Source organism: Choristoneura fumiferana, chromosome 7 (genome assembly GCF_025370935.1).
Source record: "Choristoneura fumiferana chromosome 7, NRCan_CFum_1, whole genome shotgun sequence".
NCBI classification, from domain to species: domain Eukaryota; kingdom Metazoa; phylum Arthropoda; class Insecta; order Lepidoptera; family Tortricidae; genus Choristoneura; species Choristoneura fumiferana.
The window spans coordinates 4,896,195-4,906,475 of record NC_133478.1 but is presented as its reverse complement, the minus strand read 5'-3'; the positions used below and the strand labels follow the sequence as shown (position 1 = coordinate 4,906,475).

Below are 10,281 nucleotides of genomic sequence, written 5' to 3'. Positions count from 1 at the left end.
AAAATAATAAAATATAAATCGGTCAAGAGCGTGTCCGATACACCCAAGATCCGTATCCATTACGATAAAACGTAGTAATATTTTTGTATGGATTTTGTATTTTGTTCGGAATCTTCAAAGTTTGGGTATTTTTTTTACCTTAGGCTGCTATTTACTCTTAAAGTACTAAAAATTCTCAAGCAAAGTTAGCCGTTATAATTTTCCTTGTAAGTTTGATATAATTACTACCATTATGAATTTTTTTTAAACTTTCTAACCAACGATTTAGCTTTTACAGGGGGGGGGGCGCGAAATTTTAATGTTTTTTTTCTCTTTTAAGTTGCTTCTTTCACAAACAGATTATTGAATTGAAAAATCGTCTTCACTATCCCTTTTAAAAGACCACTTGACTTACGGCATCTCAAACAGAGGATCGTGAGTTTGAACTTAGGCTGTCCTCTGTGTTCTTAGAATTTGTGCGATATTGCATTTGAAATTTATTATAAGACTTACGGTGAGAGACAACATCGTGAGGAAACCTGCACACGTATGTAAAGACATTCAATGATGTGTGTGAATTGTGCGTTTCCTCGTAAACTGGTAAACAGGGGTGAGGAAATAAAAACATCCTGAAGAAACATAACTATTTTTAATTAATAATATTTTTTTTCTTGCACGTAAATATGTGACAACCTAAGCTTAAATCTACCTAACACTTAGTGATTAGACTCAGAAAATCAAAATGTAGACAGCGGTAGGTCCACATTCTGAACTATCATTAATTTTATAAATTGTATACATTACAACATTTATAACATTAATAACCTACCCATATAAATATAGTAAATTTGTAAATAATTGAATTGAAAGCCTCTTAGGCAGCGGTCGGCAATATTTTGACAGACTAGAACAGGGATGGGGAAACTGCGGCCCGCGGACCATCTCCGGCCCGCGAAGGCTTGAAATCCGGCCCGCGACCATCAAACAAAAATCATTTCGTATTGTTACAAAATTTCATTCTCATTGGCAATGGCCAAATTAGTGTTTCAGAAAATACATATCAATATTTTTATTTCAGTAGGTAGGTAAATAACATATGTAGCCAAAAATGCAACAACTTGGCCCGCCATATATTTCGTTAGTCGTGCGTGGCACGCGAAGGAAAAAGTTTCCCCACCCCTGGACTAGAATTACCTAAATATTGGCAATACGTACGAGGTAGAAGGCGGCCTGAATTAGTTTGTACAAGTTATTCAGTTGATAAGTATTTAAGTATCGCTCGGGCACGCTCGGCTATGTGTTGCGGATTGCCGACCACTGCTTTAGCAATTTTTTTAAATCAGAACCTTAAATTATCATTTTGAACTATATATAATTTATTTATGTATCTATTGCTAAAAATTTATCGCTAAAATAAAATATTTGCGAAAATGAACTAGAATCATAACATTCACCGGGTGCTTTATATGTTTTCACTATCATGTAGACTCGGATTACACGGCAACAACTCGTAACCCAATTGCATAATAAAGTACAAGTTATTAATATTAGTGAATTTCAGTACAAAATCGCTATAATACTACTTACTCGTACTTTGTTATGCAATTGGGCTTAGATTTTTCTTACTCTAATTTGCCATAATATGACGAATTTTCACGTCGTGTATATCTACATATTGTTGTACATTCCGAGGCCACAAATATTCGATCGTACATTAACCGCACCCCCTCCAGCTCCGTTTTTATTTCAATATCGACGCAGATATTATTTGCCACTTTCTTATGATATTTTTGCGGGCGTGACATACGGCTGTTTGGCTTAGTAAAAACAACATAGCGCTCAATCTCTTAGTAATTTAAGGAAAAGTTGAGGTATGAAAAACTTGCAGGTGGTAGGACCTTGTGCAAGGTCCGCCCGGATTGCTACCACCATCTTGCTCGCTAATCCTGCCGTGAAGCAGCAGTGCTTGCATTGTTGTGTTTCGGCGTGGAGAGTAAGACAGCCGGTGAAATTACTGGCACGTGAGGTATCCCATCTTAGGCCTCTAGGTTGGCAACGCGTTTGCAATACCCCTGGTGTTGCAGATGTTTATGGGCGGTGGTGACCTCTTACCATCAGGAGACCCACTTGCTTGTTTGCCTTCCAGTCGTATAAAAAAAAAAAAACTTCTTAGTGTTTTTTTTCAACATTTTAAGTTAGATAGCGCTATTTGGCTTATACTATCAAATGCGAAATTTTTATAGCTATCGAATGGAACAAAAAATCTAAAAGGGCGTATCTCAGACATAGCGCCTTTCGGCTTAGCAGGGCAGATTCGTAGTAGCATTGACGAATATGGCATACGTCCGTCGCACCAATATCAGCGGAAACACATAGATTGCTGAAAAAAGAAAAAAGTTTTTGTGTTATGTACCAAATTGGAACAAATTGGTCAGTTTCATCATCCCAGCCTATATACGTCCCACTGCTGGGCACAGGCCTCCTCTCTGAACAAGAGGGCTTGGGCCATAGTTCCCACGCGGGCCCAGTGCGGATTGGGAACTTCACACGCACCATTGAATTTGCTTCGCAGGTTGTGCAGGTTCCTCACGATGTTTTCCTCACCGCAAAGCTCGTGGAAAATTTCAAATGTAATTCCGCACATGAATTTCGAAAAACTCAGAGGTGCGAGCCGGGGTTGAACTCACGACCCTCTGTTTGAGAGGCGATAGGTCAAACCACTAGGCCACCACGGCTTACAGCTTACTTATTGGTCAGTTTACGTACATTGATTTTATAAGTAAGTACATGTGACGACGGGATAGCCCAGTGGTGGAAGAGCCTAACTAGTACGAAGCTTGAGGTTTCGGGTTCGATCACCAGTCGGAGCCTTGGGGCAGATATTTGTACAAAAAAACGAATGTTTATTCTCGAGTCTTGGGTGTTTAATCACGTGTTAAGTCCCGTGATATTTACTTATTTATTCACTAGCTGTTGCCCGCGACTCCGTCCGCGTATGCATGCAATTTTCCGGGATTGTCATAACAATGGAAAAAACAAGACATAAGTACATACATGACGCTAAATAGGTCCCTACTCAGCATCAGTTCAGTGTTTCAGTGGTTTAGACGATATAAGGTAACAAATAAACTAACAAACTTACAGACTTTCGCATTTATAATATTAGTGGGGATATTAGTTTTATTTATAACTGACTTTGATGAATTCAATATAAATTCTTGTAATTTGTCATTTATGTTAATTAAGGTGTACTTAATTATTATATTGAATGAATAAATAAAATAAACTACTAATTTAATCTCCATCTGCTTGACTTAAGCCTGAAAGTATTATAACAAACACACAAACATACAATTCGCGTTTGTTTGTAATAATTGTATTGCCGTAAAATTATGCAGAGTCGGTGTCGGGCCCACTTTCTTTGATGTTAAATTTGTATTCTTTCTCTCTAATTTATTTGTATGTATATGTGTATCGAATATGTGTAAATAAATTTGTCTCTCTCTCTAATATTAGTTAGGATAATGAAATGAAAAAAAAATTGAGACAAAAATTATTATTATTTTCAAAGGATTGGTTTTTCTCAGATCTAGGCTGGTATTAACTACATTTATGGGTTATCCACCAAGTAAATGTAGCAAGAGTTGTAGAGAATATTTAATTAGACTGCGAAGGGCTATTTTCAGGGTCTAGTTGCATAAACTTTCTCACTATAATGCATGTATTGCTGCTTTTTGTAAAGTTGTGTAAACGTATGATTTTATACCTATAATAATTTTAAGCTATGGTGTAGGTGCTTTGGGATGACGCCTATTATTATTGTTATTATTATTGTTATTATTATTGTTAGCCTATTCCATCCCACTGCTGAGCAAAGGCCTTCCCCCGATAGGTAATTCCACTGCTCAAAAATATCAATAAGAAAATAAAAAAGAAAAAGAAAGGGTAAGTTACAATGTGAAACTATTTTATGTTCCCGGAATGGTCCCGCCTCAGCATCAATGAAGACTCCTCGGATGGAGTCAGCGCTGATCTTCCGGCGAAACCATATACCTAATGAGCTTTAGGTACATACCACAGGCAATTAGTGCAGCTGAAGATAATTTTACTCGATTTGCATCAACGCCACTCCCATTGCAGTCCCAATGCGACATACGCAATAGCTCCGGCCACCGACAGTACTTCCACAAAGATTCCGTAACACCAATACATCATCAGAAAAGAAGGTATTATCTGAAAATAAAGTGTATGTCAGAACGTACGATCGCCCGGTTTTCGGTTTGTAATCATCATCATCCCAGCCTATATCCCACTGCTGAGAATGAGAGGGCTTGGGGCGTATTCCCACGCGGGCCCAGTGCGGATTGGGAACTTCATATACAACATTAAATTACTTCGCAGGTTTGTGAAGGTTTCCCAACGATGTTTTCCTTCACCGTAAAGCTCGTGGTAAATTACATTCGAAATTTCCCACGAAACAGCCGTGGTGGCTTAGTGATTTGACTGGTGGCCTCTCAAGCAGAGATCGGTTTATAATAATTTGAATTAATAATTATACTTATATTTAAGTACCTTGAGAACTCCGTAGAAAAGTAGTACAGAGAATGAGAAAGCAACGACAGAAGACAAAGCTATTATAATGCAAAATATATCATGTAGATACACCTCCAGTCCGTCCATGTCTCGATGTCTATAAGGGTAAGAGTGCACATCCCATAACCATCCTATGTAAAAAAGGCATCCAATCAAACAGCTAACCATAACAGTCTGAAAAAAAAATCTCAATCAGTCATTTGATCATCTTTTTGAGAATAATAATAATTCGTTCAGGGTCAGATTTAGGGGAAGGCAAACGAGGGAACAGCCCCGGGGCCTCCACATCGGTTTTTTTTTTTCAAATTCCGACTAGGAAACACTAGTAAACAACTATGAATATATTTGTTCACTTCAATCATAATCAAAATCTCAAATGGCCCTCATTTTATTTGGAAAATAGTTTTGGCCGGGGCGCGAGGACCTTTTCCTTTGTTGCCCCAAGGCCTCCCGACCTCTAAATCCAGCCCTGAATTCGTTCAATGATGAGAATAATGAGAGTATACTTTTTTTGATAAGCTTGGGTTATTTCACACCAAGATAAATAAATAAAAAAATAAATATCACGGGACAATTCACACCAATTGACCTAGTCCCAAAGTAAGCTTAGCAAAGCTTGTGTTATGGGTACTAAGCAACGGATAAATATAATTATATAAATAGATACATACTTAAATACATAGTAAACACCCAGGACCCGAGAACAAACATTCGTATTTTTCATACAAATATCTGCCCCGACACGGGAATCGAACCCGGGACCTCAAGCTTCGTAGTCAGGTTCTCTAACCACTAGGCCGTCTGGTCGTCAATGATGGATGGTGGATGAGCTGCATGTTTCATTAAGAGAATAGCGGGCTGTTTCACCATCCATTGATTAGCGTTAACCGACGGTTAAATGTGATGCCGTCTCCGTCTATTCGAACAAAAAAAATAGAGACGGCATCACACCTAACCGCCAGTTAACACTAATCAATGGATGATGAAACAGCCCTTAAGTCAAATGAGTTGACGTCCAACTAAGAAGTGCAAAACTCGAACTTCGTATGTTGCCGCCCGCTGACGCTTATTTCATCTTATGTCTGTTTGTTTGTTTGTCCTTCTCCGATACCGTAACTATCTGTATACCGAATTTAATTTAAATCGCTTCAGTTTAGACGTGATGAAGTAACAAACAAACAGAATTACAAACTTTCGCATTTATAATATTATATATAGTGGGATATAGGAGTTAAAAGGTATAAAAGGGTAGGTCCCTAACAAATTTAACATAGCTATTTAAAGAGACAACCCCGCCTGCATCTTTAGAGTAGTTTTAAATAAATACTGAAAGTAAAATTACATTTATTTGCATATTAATTCAATAATAATTATTACATTATATTCGTTTCAGTTTTTTTTGTTTACGGTTTAGAATTATAGTTATTCTATACTTACTTCTAACATACGTATAGTTTACTATTTTTACGATTTTTTATTTAACTTGCCCGTTTGTTGTTGGGTCAAATCTTGCAAATTCATTTTGTCCCAATTCCAGTGGTTGGATTGACTTAAAATGAGCTATATGTAGGTACATATTATGTAAGTTAGATCACAATGCAAGTATAGTCAGCAAAAAATGCTTGTATTGAAAATTAAATGTTAACAGATACTTATTACGATTTTAATTAATCTGTGAACTAAATGTATAGTCAATCAAATAAACCGCCCCGTGTCCTACGAGGCGCAACTTAGATGCCCAATACCTTCGCTTGCCGCCTTAGAGCGCTTTCACATAATAAGTATATAGGCGTTTTTGTCGCGCGACTGAAGTGCTGCACAGCAAATCCCTTCACATTACAGTGGCTGTACCACTACCATGAGTTTACAGTGACCGTACTCGATAGCGACGGCGTAAATTATTTGTTGAGGCGCTGTTCAATTCTCCGTCGCTATCTAATACGGTCACTGTAAACCCATGGTAGTGGTACAGTATCTGCCATCGCTAGCGCTGCAGTCGCACTTCTGTCGCACGAGCGTCGCGCAGCTGCCACGCTGCAGCCGCACTACTAAAGCACACACACTAAGCAGATACGATAAGATATCTGTATCTGAACGCATATCTGTCAATATCGCTCCCTATACAATTCAATGAGCTAACACACACAGCGCAGATAAGTTACATTTTATCGTGAAGTATCTGTGAGCACCGACATATATCGGAAGATGGCAAAGATATTATCTGCGTATATAAATTGATCTGTGTATAATATCTGGCGATATAAATATGGTATAGTATTTTATCTGCAGATAGATACAGGTTGATGTGAGAGCCCCGCTGCACGCGAGTAAATCTAGAAGAGATAAACACGAAAACATCCTGTATAAACAATCCGCACCAAAAAACAAGTATACTCAGTTTGAAGGACTTAGACTGAATGTATCGTCTCGAATATTATCGTATCTGCGTAGTGTGTTATAGTTTCAGATCATTAAGTTATTATACGCAGATAAAATATTATCGTATCTGCGTAGTGTGTGGCACGCTTAAATATGTATGGATACGAGTCGCACTACTGCGACGGCGCAAGGGTTTTCCATCGCTGTTCAACGGGGTAAGAGCGCTTTTAAAAATATAGGCGACTGTAGCGCTTCTAAGTCGCGCTGCAGTAGTGTGTTGCACCAGAAACTATTAACTTTATGAACTAATATGTCATTGGAGTAACAAAATAAATACTTACAAGATTAATGGCTGAAAATACGTAGCATGCTTTATCGACGCTCACTCCGCATATTAATCCATTCGTACAACAGGAAAGTCTGCATGAAATAATTTAATTAATTAGGTAATTTACTTTGACTATAAACATGTAAATACATGCATACACGGGTCCCACATATATACTTACGAGATGATAATTAATCAATAGATGATAAATAATTAATATCATTTCTCTGCTTGTAACCACGTATCTCAACTCAACCTCAAGTAAAATTACAGGTCTTAACATGATTTTGCACCCCTGAAGTAAAATTTTAAGATTGATCTATTTGGCGCTTAATTACCATAAGGGCGAGAATATCAAAATGACTAATACTAATTGTAATTCTTTATTCCGGAATGGATTACTAATGTATGAGAAAAAAACTTTTCCCAAAGTATCACATCCCATAATATTTTACTCAAATTATCATTTGGCAAAAAATAATTTGCTAAAACGACTTATCGCAATTATATAGTTAGTATTTTTTTTGGCAAGTTATTGTTTCTAAAATAATTACTTAGTCATGTTTCATACTACCAAAGTATTATTTAGTCAAATGTGTCGTTTGGCATAACGTACTCTTCCCAAAATATTGCATGGCATACGATTTACATCCTTAGAGTAGCGTATAGGATACAAATTCCGCGGACTGGGAGACGAGCAAGATGGAGCAGGTCGTCGCTCCAAGTCACTAAGGTTAAGATCGCGAGATCGCTGTGGATGCGGAAAGCACAAGACCCGTCTGAGGGGAGAGCCCTATGTCCAGCAGTGGACATCTTTCGGCTGACATGATGATGATGATGATAGGATATGGCATTCAACCCGCTTTCCTAGTGGAGTTATCCTGGCTGCTATAAAAAAAACCTAACATCGAAGGCTAGGGCGGGAGCTACGCTCCGCTTCGCTCCCGCCTTAGCCTTCTGAACCTGAACTATCCAAGTCGCTTCTACTCCGAACCGTCTTGCTCGCTCGCTTCGCTCGCTTGCACAATTTTCCAAACTTATGCTATAGTTTTTTTTGGTATATAATATTAGCGAAAAGAAAACGTTTGCTTAATAAACGTTTCTCCTAATAAAATTTGACGACGTAAAATTTTGCCAAATGATAATTTGACCAAATGAATAAAATGCGAAATGCAAATGTGCTAAAGATTCGTTTGGGATATGTCGAAATATATTTTGCCAAAAGTGCAGTAAGTATACCCTTTATTACATTAGACTCTTTTAAGTTATTTTTTGTAAAACATTTAGTTTTTTGCTAAGGACATATGAAATGAGAAAAACTGGGATGGGTACAAAAGTAACATAACGCCTGGGCTGGAACAAAAAACCTGACAAATTGCATTGAGGTCATAAGGTACGCCAAAAATCATTAACTACACTCAATTCTCCCTCCAAATGTTCACAGGGATCGAGTTTAAATGGCGCTTAAAATTATGAAGAGCAGAAATCATTTTTTTTGCAGAAAAAATTAGACATCGTAATTTCCAAACATTAAAGTACCTAAACTTTCATGAAACAGAAAGAAGTGACCATAGGCTATGCAGATCACTTCAGTAAAGTAAAGTTTCGTCCTTTCTAGAGGATAAAAGTAAAAATCATCCATTATTTTTCAAAGCTTTGTAATTATAAAAAATCGAACTCTATTTAATAAAAATGGACATATATATATATATATATATATGGAATGGATATATATATATATACGTCCATTTATATAGCAACAGCAGTTGTATAAATAACATTTTTATATAGCTACATTCATTTGAGCAAATACATAATAGATAGCGAGTAATCGGAGCACAAATGCCAAATGTTACTTTTGTCCCCGTCTCCCCTATTTATTTTTTAATAACTTAATGATTACAAATAGTGTTTTATGTTCTTCTAAGTCAGTAATTTTATTTGATTTCTAACTTTGCACTCATAATTAGTACTCGTCATTGCGTTTCGCAGTTTTTAGAAAAAAACAAATTGACAGCAAAATGGTCAGTGGCCACTTAAATTAAATTAATGGACGTAGTTATGCAAACAGGAACCAATTAACCCACACTGCCCCCCATAGTTGAGATAACTAGTAGGTATGCAACAAGTTACTATAATGCACTCTATTCTGTTTACCTTCTTTCTAATGCAGGTATTAGAAATTGCCATTTTATTGATGATATCAAGGGGACGAAAATTATCCTCTCAATTAGGAAACTTCTTTCGTTGATACGAATAAAAATCACATTAAAATGAAGAACGAAAATCACTTCGAACTTTTTTATACGTTCCTAAATTAAATACTTACTTCGATTTCATTGTAATTAAAAGTCCTTTGATAAAACAAAATTCTCACGAAAACAAATGCCACCAGATAAATGTAGTTTTTGACAAGGATCGAATCAGTATTTTGTTCTGACGCGTGATTTGTGCAACGACACGAAACGGTCACAGCTTACTGATATAAACTACAGCGATGCCGATGGCGGGAAACCACACTACCCTCCTTCAAAAGAATAAATAGTTTTTGATACACAAAATTCGTGGGTGCAAGCAAAAGTCACTAACTACGTTCACTAATTAAAGTAGGTACATAACATAATCAACCTTATTATTTTTTGAACATAGTTGATTTTCCTTATTATTTTTTTGCATTTCTTACTTGCTTATCAACCGACGGTATTCACTACGTCTACGCATATATATGCATGTTTATCGCAGCTTTAGTATGAATCAGGCTTGACAAAAATATTATTATGTCGAACATAAAGCTAAACTTGAACATTTTTGTCACAAAGTATATTTTTAACCGGCTTCAAAAAAAGAGGTTATCAATTCGGTTGTATTTTTTTTATGTTTGTTACCTCAGAACTCCGTCAGTTATGAACCGATTTGATTTTTTTTTGCGTTCGTCTAGGAATGTTTTCAATTAGGTCCCATAAGCACCAAATCAGGATCTGATGATTGGATCTTAAGGAAAT

The 10,281-nt window shown here is 36.8% G+C and overlaps 1 long non-coding RNA gene across 2 annotated transcripts; it reads right to left on the bottom strand.

Annotated features, from left to right (window-relative positions):
- Nucleotides 1-642: 642 nt before the first annotated feature.
- LOC141429385 (uncharacterized) lies at nt 643-9,783 on the bottom strand. 2 transcript variants are annotated; one of them, XR_012451527.1, is made up of 5 exons: nt 9,609-9,783; nt 7,293-7,371; nt 4,645-4,746; nt 4,055-4,212; nt 643-2,359 (listed from the first exon to the last, which is right to left on the bottom strand). It is a non-coding gene; the product is annotated as an uncharacterized lncRNA (long non-coding RNA). The 2 variants fall into 2 exon arrangements; XR_012451526.1 differs by having other exon boundaries at nt 644-2,359; nt 4,552-4,746.
- Nucleotides 9,784-10,281: the final 498 nt, after the last annotated feature.